Raw genomic sequence first — 22846 nt, forward strand, 5'->3', positions numbered from 1 at the left:
CTCTTTTCTTATTTGGATAACATCAGCAGTACAAACTATGAAGTGAGAAGACTGAAGATGGAGACTGAGACAGTCCCATCTGTCACAGTAAATAGTCCTCATCCGTCTGTGTTGAGCCCCATCCCTTCTCTGGAGAACCTGCACAGCAACAGAGCGAGAGAAAAAGAGGTGGGATGCTGTGGATGGATGGATGGATGGATGGATGGAGGCCCCACATGGACACTAGTCACTCTCCTTAAAAGGGCATAGTGTGCAGTGACTCCCCGTGGTCTGACACATGAGCAGACTTCACCTCAACATCTCTCTCTCTCTCACCCCCCCCCCCCCCTCCTCATGTTCCCTACTGGACCTCTTAGACACACAACCTCCTGCCAAAACACCATGTGGACAGCACAGACTGAGCACTGATGAGAGCAGACACTCCACCATCACACCCACTTCACCCATTATACATCAACTTCTCTCTTTCTCTGCTGGTGAGCTTCTTTATCCACATAATCTCTTTCTCTCCTTTCCTCCCCTTTTTGCTTTCTTTCTTCCTTCCTTTCACTTCTCTACTTCCTCTCTCAACAACACATAGCTAGATTTTCTGTTTTCCAGCCATCCAGACACATGTCACCAGGCAGTCAACTCATTTACACAAGGACACTGCATTTGATTAATTCAATTACTCAGGAACTCTATTTAAAAAAAAAATAAAAATCTGCCTGCAGACATTTCAGATCAAAAAAATAAAAATAGCCTTTAGCCTATCAGTCATCCATCCATTAGTTAGTTAGTTATCCCTTTCAGTATACTAGCCACGCATTTAGCCCGGCAGTGAGCAGATGAATCTGGCAGTTTTGTATTCGGTCAGTCAGTAAATCTGTCAATCATCCCAGCAGGGGGTGGAGATAGACCGGGAAGAGGGAGACTCCTAAAAAATAAACATGTTTTTCAGGAAACACTGATTGAGCGCCGCAATGGAATTTTCCAGTGACCCACAGGAATAACACACATAATAATAATATTAATAATAACAATAATATAGGCCCCATTGTGCGTTATTAGACAATATGATGGTATATCATCCTGTCTATTTTGTCTCCTCCACAACCATTAGCCTCCCGCAAAAATGGTAAGTCTGATTTGTGTTTTCAGCCATTTGCACAAGAAGAGGTCCTAGCTGCTCTAAGTGCAAAAGTTCCTTTTTTCCTTTTTTTAAATCCACTGCCGCCAACAGCTTAGACCCCTTCTTACTTAAGTCAAGTGTGCGACACCCCTCCTTGCTGGTCCAGTGACACACATCTTCAACTTAACATTAAGCACAGGAAATATACCTAAGGTGTGGAAAACAGCATATGTCCTGCCATTGCATAAGGGAGGTGATGATAGATCGATAATGAACATCATCTCTGGCCTCCCCTGCCTGACCGTGATGATGTAAAGCATTGTGCTGCGTTGTTTGTACACTTGTTGACTGTTGACTATGCTATCCTCGTGAGTAAGCTATCATCTATAGGACTGGACGCAGATGTCTGCCGATGGTTCTATGACTATCTTAAACATAAAACTCAAGCCATTTGTGTGGACGGCATGAAGTCCGAGCAATTAAACATACGTAAAGAGTTGCCACAGGGCTCAATAATTGGTCCACTTTTGTTTTCACTTTATATAAATATGTTACAGTTTCAGATACTGTAAATTCCATTTTTATGCTGATGACACAGTGATGTCTTCTATTGCTGCTCCTCCGTAGTTCTGGAGCAAACTGCAGACCAAACTCAAGTTAAACACTCTGGTGACATTTACCCAATTTAGAAATGTTATGCAGAAGCATTATGATGTGGTTTACAATCGTTTCCCTTGGAATGTACTTCTTGGTCTTAAGCCCCTTTTCCACTGCATGGTACCAGCTCGACTCGCCTCGACACTACTCTCCTTTTTCTGGTTTTCCATTGGGGAAGAGTTGTACCTGTAGCTGCTACTAGGTACTTTTTTTCGTTGAGGTTCCAAGCGAGCTGAGATGATGTGACAGTTTTATGAAAATTGATGGCGTAACAAAAATGTGCTTGAAAGTTTTCATAGTTGAAGAGCTTCGCAAGTGGCGGCGGGGGAAGCCTACGCCAACCCGCGGGAGGAGCTCGCAAGGCCGGCCAACCGCCCACTCAGAGCGCTCTGGTCCAACTGTCACAGAGACTACTGCAGCAACAACGGCAGCGGAAAACACAGCTAGAAGGTTTTCATACCGCTCTGTCTTTATATTTGGAGTAATGTTGAAACATTTTAGGTTTTAACTTAGCTCAACAGTTGTGTGTGGGTCACTGGTGTATGTGTCGCATTGAACATTACATTGCGGTCGTTGTGTGTGGGGTCGCTATGACGACCAGCTACATTGAGGGGTACTATCTGCAATGGAAAACGGAGCGCGGCCAAACCGAGTCGAGTAGAGGCGAGTTGAGCTGCTACTGGTAATGGAAAAACGGCTTTAGTAAGCAAGTTTTTTACGTTTTAAATACTTTTTATATTTTCATTTGTTTGTGCGTCTGTACATGTTAACTTGTTTAGACAGGACACAGCCTAAAAGAGGTCTCACTAGGGATGGAGATCAATACCCGGTTCTAAAAGGACCCCGTTCCAAACTTTCTCAAAACCCGAAAATCAATAAGGTCCGAGCTTATCGATATTGCTATTGAAACTAAAGGGTCTTATAATGCAACGTTGTCTAGAGCGTCAAATCTGGCTTAACTTGAAATGCGATGAAAAAGAAAACTAATGTTTATTTATTGATGGCACCAAAACGCGATATATTAAAAATGAGCCCGGGAATATTGATCATCAGGCTGCAGCCTCTGCTCCTCTCTGTCAGCTCACACACACACACACACACACACACACACACACACCTGTGTGTAAGGTAAACATGTAGAAAGGGTTAGTTTAAACTGCTCTGTCCACAGTCTCTCATCCGGTTTGTTTTATACAAGCAGAGCTAACGTTAGCTTGGCATTAGCCAAATGTAACAAACAAGCTAAATAGAGGGCTGTCTTTAGTCTTAAAATGTGGCACATTGTTGTAAACTCAGCTGCTGGCTGAGACAAACCAGCTGCTCCTCCTTCTACCAGTTAACATTACTTACAGGCAGTGAATAAGAGAACCGCAGATAGGAGGAAGAGGAAGATGCTGACTGATGTCTGTATTCTTCATTCTTATTAAACATCACTCACTCAGTATTGTGATGTCAGATATTGACTTTTCATAAACATTAATGTTGCTGTTCTAGAAACATTTAGTTGTATTTAAAATATTAAATTATAATCCTACAGTATCCTACAGTCGTCTTACCGAATAACTGTCAAGACTCGGATCATTAAGCAGTCTCAATAATGGTATGAATAACAATAAAAATTAACGATCCCCATCCCCAGGTCTTAGTCTGTTTTCCTGTTGAAGGTTTTTCATAAAAAATAAATAAATAAATAAATAAATAAATAAATACACACGGTTTTTCCTGACTCAGAATGGGCCTTTGGGGGGTGACTGCACAACAGTAAGCATGATCGGTACACGTAAGGCAATGAATTACCTTATGACTGAAATCTATGCATTTTCTTGTGACTTCTGGCCATTTGATTATATTTACAGGTGACATTTGATTTGAATAGTCTGCCTAGTCTATAGTTTATACAGTATTTGTAACATTTAAACAGCTTCTTAGTTAAACTGATTCACAAATAAAACAGTTTTCTGATATTATACCTCTGTGATTAAAGAGGTGGTATTATGCTCATTTTCAGGTTCAAAATCCTATTTAGGGGTTGTACCAGAACAGGTTCACATGGTTTAAATGAACTTACTGCATATTGGTGCAGCTCCTCTTTTCACCCCGTGTTGAAGGCTTCGTTTTAGCTATGGAGTGAAACATCTTGTATCTAAATCTTTGTTGGGAGTTGCACATGCGCAGTTCCTAGGGACTACTAGCCAATCAGAAGCAGAGAGAGAGCGAGAAGCCCGTAAACAGCTTCGATTCAGCTGTAGGCTACATGTTGCCGACCAGCTTGGCAACATGGACTGGAGCAAGAGTTTCAGAGTGGTGAGTTATTAATCTGTAACAAATGTATCTTTCATCCGTAAAGTTTTAACTGAGTCTCTAAATCACAGTAACAACTTTATGTCCATTGACTGCCTGGAGGGTAGCTAGTGTTTGGAAGGGAGAGGAGAGGTGTGTGCTGCAGCTCAGTGTTTTTCCACCTGTGTTTTTGAGGGCGTGTTGGAGTAGCCGCTTGGCGAGCGTTATATGAGGCGCATTTAGCTTTTCATCCCAGTGACATCACAGGGATGAAAGTGAAGGGGCTGGACTACACACAGGCTGATTTCAGGCAGTTCAGAGCAGAGTTTTCTGTGGGTGAGTGGATGAGAACTCCCTTTGGGGTGGACTTTGGGCTTTTTCACTTTGCAAACTCATTAAAGGAGATGGAACCTCATTAAGCTTTGATTAGGGTAAAATATTAGTGGATTTATTATACTTTCAGATCATAGTGTAGGCTACTATATAGCTTACCATGACTATAATATTAATTCCAGCTGTAAAACACAGCAGTTTTATTTTTGTGGATTGTTTTTATTCATTTAATTGATGTGCAAGAAAAATGCTCCACACGGTGTTTAGTCTCTCATTTGTTAACGCTAAGGGCAAACGTGTCAATAATCATAAGTTTATGTTCTGCTGCTCAATATTTATTTGAGTAATTGCTATTTATGGATAAATTGAAGATCTGTAATGCTATTTTTTCATAGCATTTCGGTGCTTGAGATTTTCATGCCAAAAATTCAGGAAAAACCCTGTACACACACATATATACAGTACTGTGCAAAAGTTTGCAGGTGTGGGAAAAATGCTGTAAAGTAGGAATGCTTTCAAAAATATACATGCAAAAAAACGAAAACAAAATGCAAAGTTCATGAACAGAAGAACAATCTAAAATCAGATCAATATTTGGTGTGACGTGTGTTGTATGCATATCGACAGGTGTACAAACATTACATTTCGGTCGGTTTTCATCAATTTCGCAGCGAGGCTCCAAAGGATCTAACTCTGGCATCTTTCTATAATTTTAAAAGTATTTTAATAATCTGAAATTTAAAAAAAAATCTACTTTTCTTAGTCTGTCATTTTGCATAACACACTGTGCAGCATGTTTTGTCTTGATGGCAGTTTCAGATGGAGAAGTGTTTCTGACGCATTTCCTCCAGACAGATGTTACCTGTCTGGTCTCGAATTCAAGATTATGACCTTTCAGTCACAAGGCTACTTGACCCGACTCCGGCTATCTTGTTTCCATGGTGACAGCACAGACGTCTGTTAAAACAGGGGAAGCACATGAATATGACTGAGTAGAAACCCGGAGGGGACACGGCATGCACATATACACTTTGTTCTTCAAAGTTTTACGGTTTAGAAAAAGGGAAGGTGTTTGATGAAAGCTGCTGTCACTTCTGGTTGAATGCCTGGCAAGGAGGATGTCAAACCTACTGGGTAGAGAGAGGAAGAGTGACAGACTGCAGGAACGTGATGAAGATGAGAAGAAAACGCCAGAAATTATCCCGAGGGAAACGGCAGAAAAAAAAAAATATATATATCTCTGAGAAAAGGAATTGTACATCCAAACAAAACCTAAAAACCTAAAGAAAAAGAGCATCATTATTATGACAGTGCTTCCATGTTGCTGTAGGGAATGAACTGTGACTGGAGAAAGTAGAACAGCTAAAGTAGAGTAAAACAAAACAGCAGTGAAAAAAAACTTTCACACACTAGCACTGCTTTTAAATGCGATCCATAAGTAACAAAGAAAAAAAAAAAAACCATCTTCCACCTCTGTGAATGAAAAACTAAACGGTATCTCTTTGAGGGCATTAATGTGTGCTACATGAACAGACAAACACTACTTGACTGTGACAGTGCCCAGCGAATGTCCCAGTCCAATGGTCTGTAGCCAAAGTTTACACAAGACAACAAAAGACTTTCCCACACTTCACTGGGTTAAATGGACCATAATAGTAAACATTCACAGGTCCCCTTTATCTGGCTCTTATATCAGCTGTGCTTACATGCCCAAATTTGCCTCAAACCACTGAGTACTTAATAAATCAGTAAGCAAATATTATAATCTAATGTAAATTTGTCCAACACACACTCAAGTGTAGTTTTCTTACCAATACAAATTACATTTATTATGCTTTGAGTTGTCTTCCAATATATCCTGTAAGCTGCTGACATGAAAATGAAAATGCACTCAAATAAAATAGACTGTCAAGCATCTGCTGAAGCTCACTTTTAATCATAAATGCTATTCAACCGGAAATGACTCACCTATGTAGCTATCTTTGTAGCTGTGATTACAGTACAGTAACCACCAGAATTGCTGGTGCATGAGTCATAAACATAATGCAGTGCCATACCTGGAAAACTGTCAAAGATCATGCAGATGTATGCCTGACACAGGAAAGGAAACGCTGATTACAACGGTCATTACAATGTGCTTAACAAAACTACAAACTGGCCTTGATGAACAACAAGTAAGCACCAACAAACTGGTTTTTACTGCAGGGCTATTGAATTATATCTAATTATATATAAGGTTTTACATACTTCCACAACAGTCATCATATGTCAGTGTAAAATGACAAATTCAGTAAAGTACCATTCTGTGTATTTTTGCTTGCTGTGATGGGCGAGTGACAAGCACAGAGATACAAAGAGTAGTCAGAGAGCATTTGTCAAGGTCGACAGCTGAAGTGACTCTGTCCACACAACTCTACTCACAAAACCTGCTGCAACAAAATACAGCACCAAAACCGTCACACCAGAGTGGAAATACAATGCAACCAAACAACAGTGGTTCTTGACTTTTACAGTGTAGAGATTCATTCTGCTGAACTGCAGTCTCTCGTTTGCAGCCAGTTCAAATATTTTCTTATCCTGAGGGGGAGGAACAGGCCGTGACCCACTTTGGATCACTACCCATTGTTTTCTTAATTCTACATTTAAGCCTACGAAATCAAAATTAGCCGTAATTCAAATTAAGCCTGGGCTACAAGTATGACAGGCATTCATTAGTGAAGAGGGTTAGAGAAAACATAACCTTCGGGTCTTGTATAATCCAACAACTATCGGGTGACATTTTTGAGCTTATTATCATTGCTTTTGTTTTTCCTTTGAATCTTGACCAAGCAATCACTAATCTCAATCAACAATCAGGTAACATTACAGGAACAAACTAAGCAAACTAAGTTTTCTCCTCGACACCACTCAGAACTGCAGTTTAGTTATTGCAAATACAACACACCTACTTCAAATTAAAGCTTTTTACTAGGCATCCTTTTACAATTCACAAGTATTTACAATAGCCGTTAAAAACAGAAAGTGAAGGTGATGAAGTAAATGTAATATGTCAATGAGTTGTTCCCACAGGGATAGTGAAACAAACGTTTGTGTATGCAACCGTTAACGTCAGAGCTTATCAATCTTACTTTAATAATTTAGCCTTGTGTACATCTAATACAGGTTTAGTTATAATTTTGTGAAAATGATTGTTTGTTTAATGTAAAATGACCACACTTAAATTACCATTCTGAGTCAAATCAGCGGTTACTGCTCCATTACATACTGAGGACAGGAGACCCTGGTACAAAACCTGTATAGCGTGACAGCTGTTGATGTTTAGACACCTAGGATTGAACCTGTAAATCAATTATTTACGTGAATGAGCATCATCTCCACCACTAGAAAACATGTATTTCCAACATTGCTCCGGGTCACGCAAAGGGAGATGGCGTGCAAATTTCTGTGGTAGTAAAGAGCAAGCCGAAGTCCCAGGTGAGATCACCGTTGGCTCTCTTTCAGGCAAGTAGATAGCTGTGTGTATGTGGTCAATGTGGTGACATGTCTTTGATGGCAAAAGCCTGTTCCCTGCTGCAGTGTGAAAAGCAAAGGATGGAGTGAGGTAGTGACTGGGGGAGAAGGGAGACACATCTGGCTCAGGACGATCTGCCTCCTGCAGACACCCCCTAAGGGTTCAAACAAGGGTTAACCCTCAATGACGGTTCAATGGACTGGAAGACAGAAACCCTCCCATGAGTAAATGAATGTGTGTGTTCGTGACAACTCCGGAGCATCTTTCTTCCATTCTGCATGGCAACAGCTGATGACTGGATGATGGATTCATAACAGCCCAGTGAGCTCCGGGTTTGTTGATTTTAGGGAGGTTGAAGGGGAAACCGGGACATCACCAACCAATAAGATCCATTCATTTGACAGTGTGTGCAGGCGCATGGGACTGAGGGGGGGTTAGTGGACTGAGAATAAAGGGCCCTTATGTGAGGAGGGCAAGAGCAACAGAACGAGTGCTGTAAATTATAGATAACATTTTCACGTTCTGTCTGTACACTGTAAAATGAAATGATTTTGGTGCAAAAAAAAAAAACAACAAAAAAAAACATTTCCTATTTTCCCAGCACCCACTGCACGGGGTGGTAGGTATATTTTTAGCAAAGGTCCACAGAAGCTCTCTTTGACCAAAGCTCTGGGCTGGAATCGCAGAAGATACATTTTGGCGAGTAGCTAATGGTCCAAACTTCTGTGAAAAAGCCCTACGGGAAACCCTGTACAACCCTGACACTGATGCCTACAACACTCAAAACAACAACAAATAAAAGAACAGGAAAATGTTAGATTACACACTACTAAAACCTTTCTTTCATCAACTGACATTCAGATAGACAGGAAATGCATCCGTCTATTCACTCTCTGTACGTGAAAAAAAGAAAACTAAAAAGAAAACCAAGCAGGCTGAGGAGGTGCTAAAAAGTGTGTTAAGTGTCTTTACTCTCATGCAGGTAGAGCTGTATAGATAGATACTTTATTAATCGCCTTATTAAATGCTGAAAAATTCACAATAAATTTGTCATCGAGGTAAAAAGGTGCCCCAACAGATAACTTTTCCGTTTTGTTTATAAATCTTTTAGTTTGAATTATTATTTATTTTATCAATTTAGAATCATTTATTATGTCAACTAACAACTATAGAAGACAAAAAAGTAAAGAAACATTTTGATTTTGGGACGCTTTACATTAACTTCAGGATGGTTCCGGGACGGAGGTCAAAAAAGTTAGTCTGGAGCCCTGCCCTAGACGATACAAATTCTTCAAATGTGTAACTGCAAAAATCACATTGTGACCTCATTATTACCGTTTTTGTAGTTTAACCAGTAAAGTTCCCCTTCACTAGGGATGCACTGAATGTTCGGCACCTAAATTTGGAGTGCACACATATTAAGACTTTATAGTAACGTTAGATCCACTTTAACAGACCAGTGCGAGCTGACAGGCAGCTTAGCGAATTTATCGTGTAACAGCTGATATATGACTATTTAAAAAAAAGAAACAGAGTCGAAACATCAGTTGACCGCAGTCTACCCGAGTTATGGTGAGCTCCTGGTAGCTCTCATACTCAGTGTTCCAGGTGAATTGGTCTTTTGTCACGTCAATTACATGATTTATATAATAATAAAAATAGCCCTCATAACTTTTCCTTTTTGGAGACCAGACTTGCTAACCCTCCTGTTTTTCACTTCCCTCTCCAGGCTCACTGCAGTGTGTTTAATGTTAGTTGGCAGGGCTCTACACTAACCTTTTTCAAGGAGCACATGTGCTCCTTAATGAAAAAATTTATGAGCACAGTGAAAAATGTTCAAGTAATACAGAGTTTAACAAACTATTCATTATATACTTATTTATGCTATGTGTGCTCCTTCTCTTTGTGTTCAACTATGGTGTGAAACCATTAGAGGACTACAGAAGTGAAGACCCTTGTATCTGGACACTCATCAGTTTTTGAACCAGGGACGGATTAACGATACACCAACAGCACCCACACAACCCACACCTAACGTAAACAAGACTACAGAATAGTATATCAATAACTTTAGTAAACCAGATGTAAAACAGAATAAGGGGAACGTGTTGCTCTCAGCACAAGGCTAGGAGCACATACTGGCACACCTGTGCAGTGGAAATCTGCATCTTTCCAGAGAAACTACTTTAAATGAGTATTAGAATTTATTTTATATATAGATAAAAAGTTCAATTTATTAATAGTATACTGTTATGTTAAAATATTAATAATTTAATTTTATTATATGCATTGTCATTTTATGTAATAGTACAGGTTACTATATAGCTCACCACTAGTATAGTATTTATTCCAGTTGGACAAACAGTAGTTTCATGTTTTCATTCATTAATTCCTTGTGCAAGAAAAATGGCCTACATTTGTCTCTTAATTTGTTAATGCTACTATCTCATCAATAACATTTGAAAGTTTACTTTAGCACGTACAACTTTTTTTTATGTCCCGCCCCATCCAGGCTGTGATTGGTCAGTTGACTAAAAGTGAAATTGATGAGCACATCGATTTTAAGAAAAGTATAACATGTTTCAACAAAATGTACCTGATATAGCTAAATAGCCAGCTAGCTAAACACACAACCTCCTTATCTTCTCTCTACTGTCTTCTGTCTCAACAGTCCAGCTGCCGACATCTCTGTCTTTGTTTTGAAACGAGCTGCTCAATCGGCCTCCGAGCGACCCGCCCACCGGAATCTCTCCCGGTGCTCCGGTGACTAGTAGCTGGCTTTTTTCCTGCCAGAGTTTCAACAACTCTCATATGATTGAAACCAGCTTTGTGTCACGTCCTGCCTGCCTGGTACTCGGGGCGGGGGTGCACGGCGGGCAGGATTATGGTAGGTTGTAGTTACTGGCACATTGTGCTCGTAAATCATTTTACTGGTTCGCACGTATTGATTTTTTAGGGGTATATGAAACCAAAATGTTCACAGTGTGATTGTAGATTTATTTCTGAAACAGTTTGGTAGTTCTAGTGACCGGTTCTGTCATTTCTCTCTAATTTATTACTTCTAAATATTTTCTAACATAGCCAACAGCAGATAACGCTGCCTGTTCTTAAATTAGCCACAAAGCTAATGCCGTGTTTGGAGGAGTTTAACATTAAAGAGCAATTACACAGTGTCTCTAGTTACAGTCAGCGGGTCAGAAATGATTAAAGGGAAAGGGAAGGAAACTTGTGAATAAACGTGAGCTATACAAGTATCTAACAGATAATTGCAAGTCCTACTTGTAGGCAGTCATGTAGTATTAGATTAATTCAAGGGCACAGTTTCCTCTGTCACTGTATCATAGATAGATAATTTCTTAACACACTTCTGGCTCTATCGCTCCATCTCTATTTAGATAGTTTGTTTTGCTGGCCCCCACAATACATACACTAATTTAATGTCAATTAGTAGTAGTACTAGTAATTTATAACTAATCACATTTTCAAAATGTTTTCTGTAGTTTTATACATTTGACTGATTTATCAAAACTTTAATATGTTTTATTGTACTTTTGTATTGTACTTAAGTACTATTTCTAAAAATAACAGTTTCTTTTTATACTGCATTATGTCATGGTATCTTGGTGAGGTATCAACATAACAAGTGTTAGGGATAATCTTTGTTTATGTAGTGCGTTTCTTAAAAAAAAAAAAAAGAGGGGGAAAAATATCGGCCGATATATTGCTATTAAAATCCTCAAATATCAAAATTGGTATCGGACTTAAAAATCCCATATTGGTAGGGCTCTAGTCTCTATATACGTATGATTCAACACACACAAAAACAATTATTAGACAGGAAATGCGGATGCCTTTTCTCTCTACTTGATAAACTCCAAGCTAGCTGAACCTGATTGCCAGTTTAAGGAATCTGGTTCAGTTTGTTTCCTGTTACTCGGGTGACTATGAATCCTGAGCCTTCAACACTGTCAAACATAGGCATTTAAAAAGGTCAAATATAATAAGGAGAAAGAGTTCCTCTTTGGTATTGTGGCGCACATATTTCAAACAGTGACGCTTATAAAACACTGAACCTTGTACATAAAGAAACAGAAAAGACAGTCTTTTCAGGTTTGATATCATGTTCCCAGTCTGGGTCAGAGCCTACTGTGTTGTTCATGTTGAGGAACAAAGAACTGCCAATAAAAAATAAATAAAAAAGTTAAAAAGGCAGTGTTGTAGTGCTGTTCAAACACAGTAAATCCCAGACGGAAGAAAATGACCACCAGCCAAATGCCATTTTGACTGTGTCTGGGATTTTATCTACCAGCCACTTTGTCATTACAAGATCTCCAAATCTGATTCTTTGCCAATGTAGCTCAGTATCTAGTGAAAAATGACTAAATAATTATGGAATGAAGCAATTACAGTATCCAGTTCACAAAAAAGTTATGTTTACTGTTTGCCACCATTATAGAGCAACAAAATCCCACTCTTAGGAAAGATAATATAATATAATTTGTAAGCAACTAGCAACCACAACTAATGACTGTGAGACATCTGTCAATAAAGCCAACATGCCTCAGAACTCTGTATTAAGTCAGTATTTCCCTCCTCTCTTTGTTGGAGGTGTTACGGTGTATATGTTTGTCACAAAGCATTTGCTATGCAGCCTTCTGCGCAGTATGCCTTAATCAACAAACATATTCAAAAGGAATTTCCTAATATGATCTGATTAGAGGCTAAAGCCAGGAATCCACCGACTCCGGCAATGTATCCATAGCCTGGCATTAAAGTCCACTGCGTCTCACAACCATTTCAGCAACAGAGCGTGCAACCTACTCCACATTATTTACTTGTTATTAATTTGTCCTTTTTGTGCTTCTACTTCCTTCTTCACAGCTCTATGTGACTCTGTTTCGTTCCGTCAACTTTAGGCTGCATTTCCCACAAGGAGCATTTCAGAATCAGAGCATTTTGCCTGCCTGATTTTGTGACATGTTTAGATTTTGTTGATTTAGTAATCAGTGTTTGCGTTTTGTGCTTCTACTATGATTAAGCAGACTACGTAGTTAAATTAATTTCCTTTTGTGTCTGTTTTAACAGTGTTTATTGTTGTTTTACTCCATAGGGTGTTTTATTTTGAAAATTGACAGGATTCTCTATGCTGTTCTGTGTCCGACTTCCTGCTTGGTTCGAGCCACTCGGTGCTGCTGAGACACTGTGCAAAACAGACCTGCTACCTATTCTCTGCGGAGCAGAGAGCCGCTTCTGGGACGCGCTGTGGCTGCATCTGGTGGACTCACAAGCATTGACTATAATGGTCACGATTAGCCCTGGCAACCGCGGCGCAGCCCCAACACGCCGTAGCCGGAGTCAGTGGATTTTAGGGGTAACATACAGAAGTGGTTGTTCCTCTCAAGGACCTTTAGCAGTGCGCCATTGTTGACTATTAACTAAAACATGCTCCTCAGGTTACAGCTGCCTGTAGGACTTACTGGAGTATTGCTAAGTCAGGCCAGGTCAAATGATGAGTGTCATAGGAGCCATACTTCACCAACCATACTTTAGACAGCACAAGGTGCTTAAGATGACCTGCCTGACATAGTGCATTTAGTTTATTTATTGGCCTTAATGCAATGTTTTGAACAGAAATATGGCCCATTAACTTCCATTTAGTGTTGACTTTTCAAATTAAAAGGAAAAAAAAACAGCTTTGTTTTTTCCAACTGTGCCAAAACGTTACATACATGTACACATTAAACTTTATATTTTTTGTTTTTGTTTGTTTTCACATTCACTTTGTTGCTTGACTGGATGTTTGATTACAATAATAATGGAAGCCGGGACATTTCAATAACCCGTTTTAACACTCCAAACTGTTCTTTGGCCAGTTTGTACCCATTCAAACCTGTCAATTTGTGTGTTCATGGGTGATTAGATAACAGCTTACAATTAAACAAGTGACACTGTTCTAGGTCTAAAATATCTGTATTATTTATGTCTGTTAAGTCAAATCATTTCCTCTGAGAGGGACTTTGTATAAAACCAAAGGAAACCAAAATCAACACCAATGACCCAAAATAACTTCTGTTTGGAAAGCTCTAGGAAAATGACTGGCAAGCACAAACCAATTGTTGAACTAGTGTGTCTCTCACATCCAGTGTTATCCAAAGTGCCTTTACAGTACAATAACAGAATGCTTTTTGCACAGCCTAATTCTGTTTTTCCTAAGTTAATTGTTATTGAGCATTTACACGCTAAAATAAGTTGGCACCAAATGTCTACACAAGTGAGCCCTGCCTCCGAATGAGTGAAGATCTACTTACGAGGTGTTGACCTTTGGCCTGGTATAATCTGTGCAACTTGCTGAGCGTTGTTACTGTTCTGCTCTAGAAAGTTCTGTATCCTAAAACAACTGTGAAAGAAGTGACCATCATGGCAAACTATTAAAATGTAAGTAGAGCTGTTGGTTAGTCAGTAGTATACTTGTCATAAAAATTGATAACATTAGTGACGGCAGAGTAAATACAGCCAGGATTATGGGTTCTATTATCTTGAGGCAACTCAAACTAAGGATGTATGCACATATGATACTACTATGCACTTTGGAGAAAAGTGGTCACCAAGAGGCATATGGTCAAGCTCTGCTCAAGTTAAGCCAATTAACAGTAAAAAATAAAAACATTAACACCAGCCAGCCACTTAAACAAAAAACAACAAGACTGGCCTTGGCTTTCTACATCCATTTTTAAATCCTTCTGCTGTTTTGACTGGCCAGGAAAACAGGCCTTCAAATTGGGTTAGGGGATCTGCGTCTCCCTCAGGCTCCCTTCACTGGAGCAAATGTGACAGCAGGGCGTGTTGGGGGGGTTGAGCTCAGCTCGAGGGAAGGCTGGCAGAGTTTTGCCCTAATATGGACAAAGGACGGCGGGGGGGTGGCATGGGGTGCTGGAGAGGGTGGGCTGGGTGGAGAAGGGGAAACCTGCCCAGCACCACCACAATGGCAGCCTTGCTTCCCTCTGCTGTATCATTCACCCTCTTTATTCTTCCCTCTTACAGTCTACTTCACATACCAGCACAGGATTCAACTGTTTTGGTCTACTGTGCTGTGAACGCTCTCTATACACACTGAAAGCATTTAGGACATCAAGCACAGTTCATTTTTAAGTTCTCACTCAGAAAACATCACACACACACACACACACACACACACACACCCTTGAGTCAGTGACACTGAAGCACAGTACTAATGCTCTGCAGCAGCACTCAGCTCTGTTCAGCAGCTGGCTCTATGTGTCCTGTGGTTCAGTCAGCCGGGCCTGCTGCCTAATTTTACACTTGCTCATTACAAACTCACCACTATCCCTCCTCCACATCTGGCCTCTGGTGTAGAGAGGGGGACAGGGATGTGGATTATGGCAACACAGACAAAAACTCAGTGGTGATGTGGGTGGGGGTGGGGGGGGTGGGGAGCGTAGTAAACAACTCAGAGAGGCTTCTGTCAATGCTGAGAAAGAGAAAGTGGGACAGAGAGAGACAGACTGCCAAGGCACAAGACTACATGAAGAGAACAATGGAAGGAGGAAAAGAAATCAAGGCAAAAAGCAAGTAGGAAAGTTAAGGAGGGCGTTTGGTATTTGGAGAGGAGGAAGCAGAGTGTCTGTCTGGCTACTAGCAGCCATTGCTGCTTAGTGGGACTCCAGGCGTAGAAATTCCTCCTACGTCTCTGCTCAATGCCACTTCTGTTCTGCCAAGCCCTGCATGTCAACAGCACTGCAGATACAAAGGGAACCATGTCTGTGTGTGACTGAAACTAGTGTTGCCAAGCATTTATGTGAGAGCATCAAGTGAACTTTGTCAGAAGCCTAAGAAGCATATTCCCCAAAATGCTTAACTAAGTAAAATTATCAATGAGTTTACTTGCATTATCTGTATGATTAATACTGATCTTTTCTCAATGTTTCTTGTCTAAATATTTTCTAAAAGCAGCAACCTACAATACAACAGGCATATATTACCAATATTGGGATATTGCTAATATTGTCTAACCCTCATGTGAACTACTAAAAAAAGTTATACCAACGCCTGGAGTGGGCTCAGGCGTGTTCCTAAAAGAAACCTATTCATGGCTTTCCGTGTACGCTCGTTCCACAGTGACAGATCAGTGCTTATCACTTCAGAATGATGTCGCAGATGATACTTGACCTTTACAGAGCCGCCTTTGGTCTATGTCACCAGACACGTCTGTTGGCTTGACCAAGGCCAAGATAAAAGTACACTTGCTCAGGTAGTCATGAAACACATCTAAAAATGTTTTTAATCCTCCTTATGCTGCTTTCACTTTGCTTTGAATCTGCATACCGCCGATCACGTATCCCTGCCTAACACACACACACACAGTTAAAGATGGAGCAGCCTGTGCAAAGAACAAGCAGGACAAATTAAGACATGACTAATTTCAAGAAGAACTGTCCATTTATATCTTTATACACACACACCCACACACACTTGCACAATTAATCAATCATTTTATATTGTAGTTTGGTAGCACTGCAGCATGAATGCAGAATTAAAATATAATTTCTTCTTGCAACACCCTCTGAAACTCAAAGTAATTATATAATCAAATTTTCAAGACTAATAATAAGCATGAATCTCCACAATCCCTGCATACAGTAATCAGGATCAGAGTTTAAGCTACTACTCTGCAGCGCGCGCACACACACACACACACACACACACACACACACACAGTAAATCAGTGCCCTGCCCTGGCCTAACTGTTGTTGCTGCCTCCACTGGTTTTTTGTTCAGATACAGCCTCCTCACTAAAGCGTCATGGCTGTCCTCTTCAATATCCTAATATTTCTGCTCTCACAGACCGTTAGCTTGTCATGAACAATGAACAGCTGTAAATCTCCGTATTCCCGCACCTGCTGAGATCAGTGAAAATGCTGCTGAATTGCAAAAATAGTCAGTCAGGCAAAGGCCAAGATCTTTCTTCCAGCTGTGGAATTTCAGAAAAACAGGTGGTGAGGCAGCACACAGTTAACTCGTTGATCTCTATCGAGGTTTGATGTCATAATTTTCTATACATTCAGCCAGTGGTGAAACATGTCACGCATATTGTAGTATATTTGTATCACAAGCCTGTTCACATTCCAACTGAATAAGCTTTCAAATGCACAGATCTGGCAGCAGCATGATACCAGGAAAAGAGAAGTGGCTTGCAGGTAATTTCAGTTCATAATCCAAAAAGTGTGAGTCACAGTGCACAAGTGTTACATTTGGTGTTTTTTAAAATGCAATCAATAAAATTTGATCACAATTGTTGATTTACAGCACCTGGCTGTGCAGCATAAATATAAATCGGTGGCATGACACAAATATGAAAGGTGAAGAATGAACAGATGAGGATAATCCAGTCTGAGTAGCTCTTTAGCTCTTAGTTTCACAACTTTCACCCTAGCTTTGTACTGTAAACACATTTTCCAAGGCTTTCCAATTTTCCAGTGGCCTAGAAAGTATGACGCTTTAGGCATTTGTGCATAAATAAACTGCCAAAGCAAAGAAGCCCGTAGTTGAAAGTAGTTTGCACAAAATCGATAGGACAGATGGTGTGCATTTTAAATGACCCGGTCGAACCACCACTCAGGTTTCTAAAACAACAAGTTACTTATCTGACATGATGCAGCATTAAACTTTACACGGTTAAATAAGGCCAAAACAGAAGGAAAACCGGGAGACAAACATTTCTCATCACAACAATAATTAAAGCAGGTAAAAGTTAACTGCCCAAGTTTAACAACCCTAAACATGTCCATGCATTAGCACACGTGGGTAATGTGTTTTAAGTGTTGGAGGATTTGAAACCCCCTTAGTTAACCAACAAAATGGTTTCCCATCATAAAACAAAAGTCGATTCCTGTGGATAATCTATAATATTATGAGCAAACATCATTATGACAAAGCAAAGAAAACCCATTAATAGTAATACTGTAGCACTTGAGGGATAATAAAATAACAGAACTGACAATTGCAAGCACAGCCTCTGCACATTACCAGCCAGCAAGAGAACAGTGAAACTGCACAGCAAACAGGCTCACAGAGAGTGGTTGTCCCGCTGACAGGATGTGAGTATAAAAAGTGAAACGTGAGCGGGAAGCGTGCAGGGTCATAAAAGCAGCGCAGTTCGACGCACACTTGTTCTCAGACAGGCAGTTTGGGGTAAAACAGGAACTTAGAGCAGACAGTTTGAGTCGCATGATGTTTTACTGGGAAACGGCCATGGCTCTCTACACACAAATAACTGATCTCCAGACAGTAATAAAAACAGGAGAAGATCAAGGACAGCCAACAATGAATACAAATATTGGAGGATTTTGACTGGAGGACATAATTCCTGGTGAACACTGAATGCTCATGGCTTAAATGTTAAAACACTTTAAGCTGTTCAGAGAAAAGCTGTTCTAGTAGCTGAGATTTATTAATCCTGCTTTGCCAAATAGTGAGACTGAAAGGGCTCCTTGTGTAAGTGGGTACACATTTACAGCTAAAATGATAACCCTGATTCAGGGGTCTTTTGCACAGCACACATTTTGCCTCGTCATAGTAGGAAGAGCACAGTTGTTACCTGTAACACACAGCATCAGGACCCTGAAACTGAAGCAGCTAAATGGAATTCAGCCATCATTTATCTACACCTCTGCTGTTCTTACTGTGACATGTCAAGATGTTTTACATTTACTATTATTATTATTTACAATAGTGATCACTAGTCTTAAAGCCATGCACACCCCTGGTCCACCCACACAGGTGTTACAGTTCTTGATCAGTTCTCTTCTGAAGTTAGTCACATCAATATTTCCTTCTCCTCCCTTTTAATCAGGAAGGAGGAGAGACACATTTGTAGAGTTCAAACAATTAGTCAGTTAATCAGTTAGCCAACTGACAGAAAACTATTTGACTATCAAAATAGTTGCTCCACTGCCCTGCCAGTTTGAGAGAGAGAGGCTGTGACTGACATGTGATTTACTAAGTATGGACAGTTTTGAAAATGTATGTTTGTATAAATGTATGGCAAGGGAATAGAAATAAGCAACAGAGTAAAGTGCATTTATTTGCACTTTAAATTTTTGTGCTTTGCTTCATCCACAATTCTTATTAGTAGACCCTAGAATAGATCCAACCAACTTTAACCTGAACGCACATCTACTCTAGTTTCTTACTCTTACTCAGAGTAATTGAAAAATGAAAACTGAAATGGGAATACAGAATTTTACTATTTACATTTTTCAAATTCTTTCAAATTCTTTAATTTGATCTCCCTTGTGCCTTCACATTCCTATATACTCTCTCGCTTTTTTTACTGACACGCACACTGTTAGCTGAGCATCTGAGGCTCTAGAGCCAGTGAGAAGTCTGTTGTGTTTTCTGTTCCAGCCCAGATGGCAACATTGGCTGAGTCAGCAATGGCTGGTGGTCCACAGTAAACTGCATGATTAGTCGTTGACAACATGAGGAGAGCCAAGCACTGTAAGCCAGGTGCTGAGGAACTTCATAGCCAGTTTGTTCTGTTTAAATAAAACAATGACTTAAACAAATGTGAGTGTTCAGCTTCTCCTGAAATTATGTGCACAACCTGCTGCAATGAACTAACAAATAAACAAAATCAAGATGATTAAGGCTTCAAATGACTTTGTAAGTTTAAAAATAACAAGTATTTGCGTCTCATAAACAACAGTACGTCTCTCACTTTCTGTTTTCTCTTGATGTAACAATCTCATACTTGAATGGGCACACGAGGAGGAACTATAATTTTTACTAATATTTGACACACGTAAACAAATGTGTGATCGCATATGCCAGAAACAGTCTTGCAGTGCTGCCGGCTAACCTCAGTTGGCATAAACAGTGAAATAATGATATGAGAACACTTCAGTTCACACTGCTTGTTCAGCTCAAACCTAAAATCAGATATCAGACTTGGCAGTGGTGCAGTGCTGCAGTGCAAGAGTGAACTCTTTCGGCTTTCTCATTTAGTGTCACAATGCAATTTGTGAATCATAGCTGGGCTCTACCAAACCACAACCACTGCTGCAAAAAGGTCGAGTTTGAGAACAGCTAATCTGCAAATATCACATTACCTTTATCAGGCGTGGTGAGAGTTTACAGCAGCATTTCAGTAACATCTTCTTCAACTGTGATGACTGTACCAATCATATTTCACATATTTCGCATCAATGCCAGCTTACTAACTGTGTTTTAGGTGCATACTGTATTTCTTTGATCGTGACAACACACTTTCAACCAAAAGCGATATACTGCATGCCGTTTTGATTATTGTTGGGGTTTGCAGTGGTAAAATGTTATACCTAGCTGCCTTACAGCGCTAAAAATAATAATGCTTAACATCTTCCACATAATTGTCTATAGATAGTACTTACATTCCTTACTCATTTTATTTTCTTAAGGGGTTGTGGCAGTGCTCTTGCTGTGGCAGCCTAGCAGTGCTAATTAAGTACAAAAGAGAACAGCGATGCAACATAAAGGCTTGCCCCATGCTTGCCTCAGGCAACCTGTAATGCAACAGCAGGTTAAAAACCACAACGTGAAAAAAAATGCCACTGTTCGAGAGGGTGTGAGGTGCCGTATCCTGTTTTTCTGTCACAGACGAGAACACTGAGCAATGAGAGAAGAAAACTACAAGACTTTACACATCAGTCTAACAGCTACTGCTCTGCCAGGGCGAGCAGGGTCAAGCAGAGTTTTAGCCACACACACACTTTTAGTGTTCTCCCATTTGCTGCTCCAAATCTCATCAGCTAAATTGTATGAATCTAAAAAACACATTTTATATATACACACACGTGATACACATGATTTGTCATCACTTTGCGAAAAGTGTGGTGTGTCTTATGCTGGCCAGACATTTAAAAGCAAAAGTCTGATACCTCTGTCGATTCAAACAGAACAAGACTTTGTGTACACATGGTTGTAGACCAAGTGTCACATCATATGGGGTTCTTTTTATATCTTGTTGCTTAATGACTTGACATCTTCCTTTTGGGGCTATATAAAGCCCTGCGTGTCCTAACTTGTCCACACTGCGTAAAAGTGAATACTGGAGGCGCACAGCTAGATTGGGCCATGCAAAGAACATGCAAAGCATTTCACCTTGTCCCATGAGAGTCAGGTTCCTCCACAACAGCCTTTGTCTTGTGTGTTTCAGTCTCAGAATACAACCAGCATTCCATTAATGCTGCAGTTATAGCCTGGCATACCAACTGAAACACACACGCACACACTGTTGTTGAAGAGTGCAGCTGTTGCTGTATGTCCTCTCCAACAAAAGAGCGCCATTTCAGTGCATTGAAAGCCATGATAAAAGCGCATTCCTCTCAGAATTTCCACAAATGTCTATATCAAGTTGGTTTCAAATGTAAAGTTGGCAACAAAAATGTAACTACTTTTGAGTCCTGGCAATTTTTAAGAGTCCTTACATTGGCTAGTTAACAGGTTGGCACAATTCAATTTGGCCTCTTAGAAACTCCTTAGTCATGACTCATTTGTCAAACAATCAATACCAATCATGTAACTATAGGCCCCATACCACATAATGAATTTTGCTAGGTACCACCACTCACACCTCAGCACTGCAATAACTCACAATACTGGACTGTGTGAATGCATTGCTGATATAATGAAGTATGTACTCCAATAACATCCCATGCATCGGCAGCTCATGTCGAGAGAAGAGAAAGAAGCAGCTGCTGTTGTCTTGCATTTAGCCTGTCTAGAACAAACATGTCACTAAACTGTTAACTATGGCACTTCTACTGAGAAACTCACATTAGAACTACAGAAAATAAATAACTCATCTTTAGCTCCCACCACCTGCCAGTGTAAGTACAGTGATGTCAGTTCGTGGTTGACTAACGTTACAGTTAATAGAAAGCAGTGATTGCAGATGGAAAGAGCTGTTAAATTGTTATAACTTGTCTAAGTCCAAAGTCATGCCACTTCGCACTTTCTCACCCATTCAAGCGACCAAGAATCAAAATAAAGCAAGAACCTAGGGAAAGTGTCAACGGGAAAATGAAACGTGGCTCGAATTCGGCTGCTTCTTGCAGGCTAAGTTTGCTGGCTAGCCAGTCTGCCTGTTAGCCCGGCACTGCTGTCAGGCAAACCCAGGAAAGGGTAAGTTACTTCCTCAATATAAGAGTCGGGACACTATAATGAGCACAAGCGCTGGTAATAATAAAAGTCTTGTCACACTTGCACAATGTTTAACGTCACCAGGTAACTAATTTTAGCGTCCAAAAGCGGCTAATGTTAGCTAGCAAGTTAGCGCTTCCTCCCCGGCATCTCTTCCCATGTGAACTCATTTGACAGTCACTCTTTTGACGGGGATACACAATTTGGCACAACACCAAGTGAAGTAAATCCAACTTAGCGCCCACTAAGCACGAATAAAAGTTTGTTACACCCAAACACTCACCTGTATGTCACTTGGGGTGGTACTTTTTAGGATCTGATGAACCGAAGTCTTGGTCTGAGCAGGACTTTCACCGACCTTGGCAGCGCTGCCTGTCCCCAGCACACAACAACCCTCTCAACACGTACCCCTCCCTCTGCCACCAGAGAAACGAAGGAGAAAAATGAGTTTCACGCCCCTCCCATTCCCCTTTGTAATTGGACAATAATAGGGACAGTGCGATATGAGCCAATTAAATCCGCTATTGTTTTTTTTGTGTGTGTGTGCAATAGCAATGCGGCAAAAACATTTCCTCTCTGCAGTGCTTGTCAAAGATTTTCTGTTTCTAATTCTCCCGAAATTTATGAGGAAAATACCTTTAACCTATCGTATTGTTCCAGGGCTTTTGTTTAAGATAGTGTATTATTTCTTTAAGGATTAAAATATTCATGCCTAAATACTCACTAGATGCTGTTTAGAATATGCACAGTATAAT

The 22846-nt window shown here is 40.2% G+C and overlaps 1 protein-coding gene across 2 annotated transcripts in view; it reads right to left on the minus strand.

The window, feature by feature from the left end:
* fam49a (family with sequence similarity 49 member A) overlaps positions 1–22519 on the minus strand; it is a 37697-nt gene extending 15178 nt beyond the window's left edge. For both annotated transcript variants that reach the window (XM_038726800.1, XM_038726801.1), the window contains exon 1: positions 22375–22519. The gene's annotated coding sequence lies outside the window, so the exon portion shown is untranslated. The remainder of the gene's footprint in view (positions 1–22374) is intronic.
* Positions 22520–22846: the final 327 nt, after the last annotated feature.

This window comes from Micropterus salmoides, unplaced genomic scaffold (assembly GCF_014851395.1).
Source record: "Micropterus salmoides isolate LMB-PRFRI ecotype aquatic unplaced genomic scaffold, ASM1485139v1 Ms_hic_scaffold_18, whole genome shotgun sequence".
Lineage (NCBI taxonomy): Eukaryota > Metazoa > Chordata > Actinopteri > Centrarchiformes > Centrarchidae > Micropterus > Micropterus salmoides.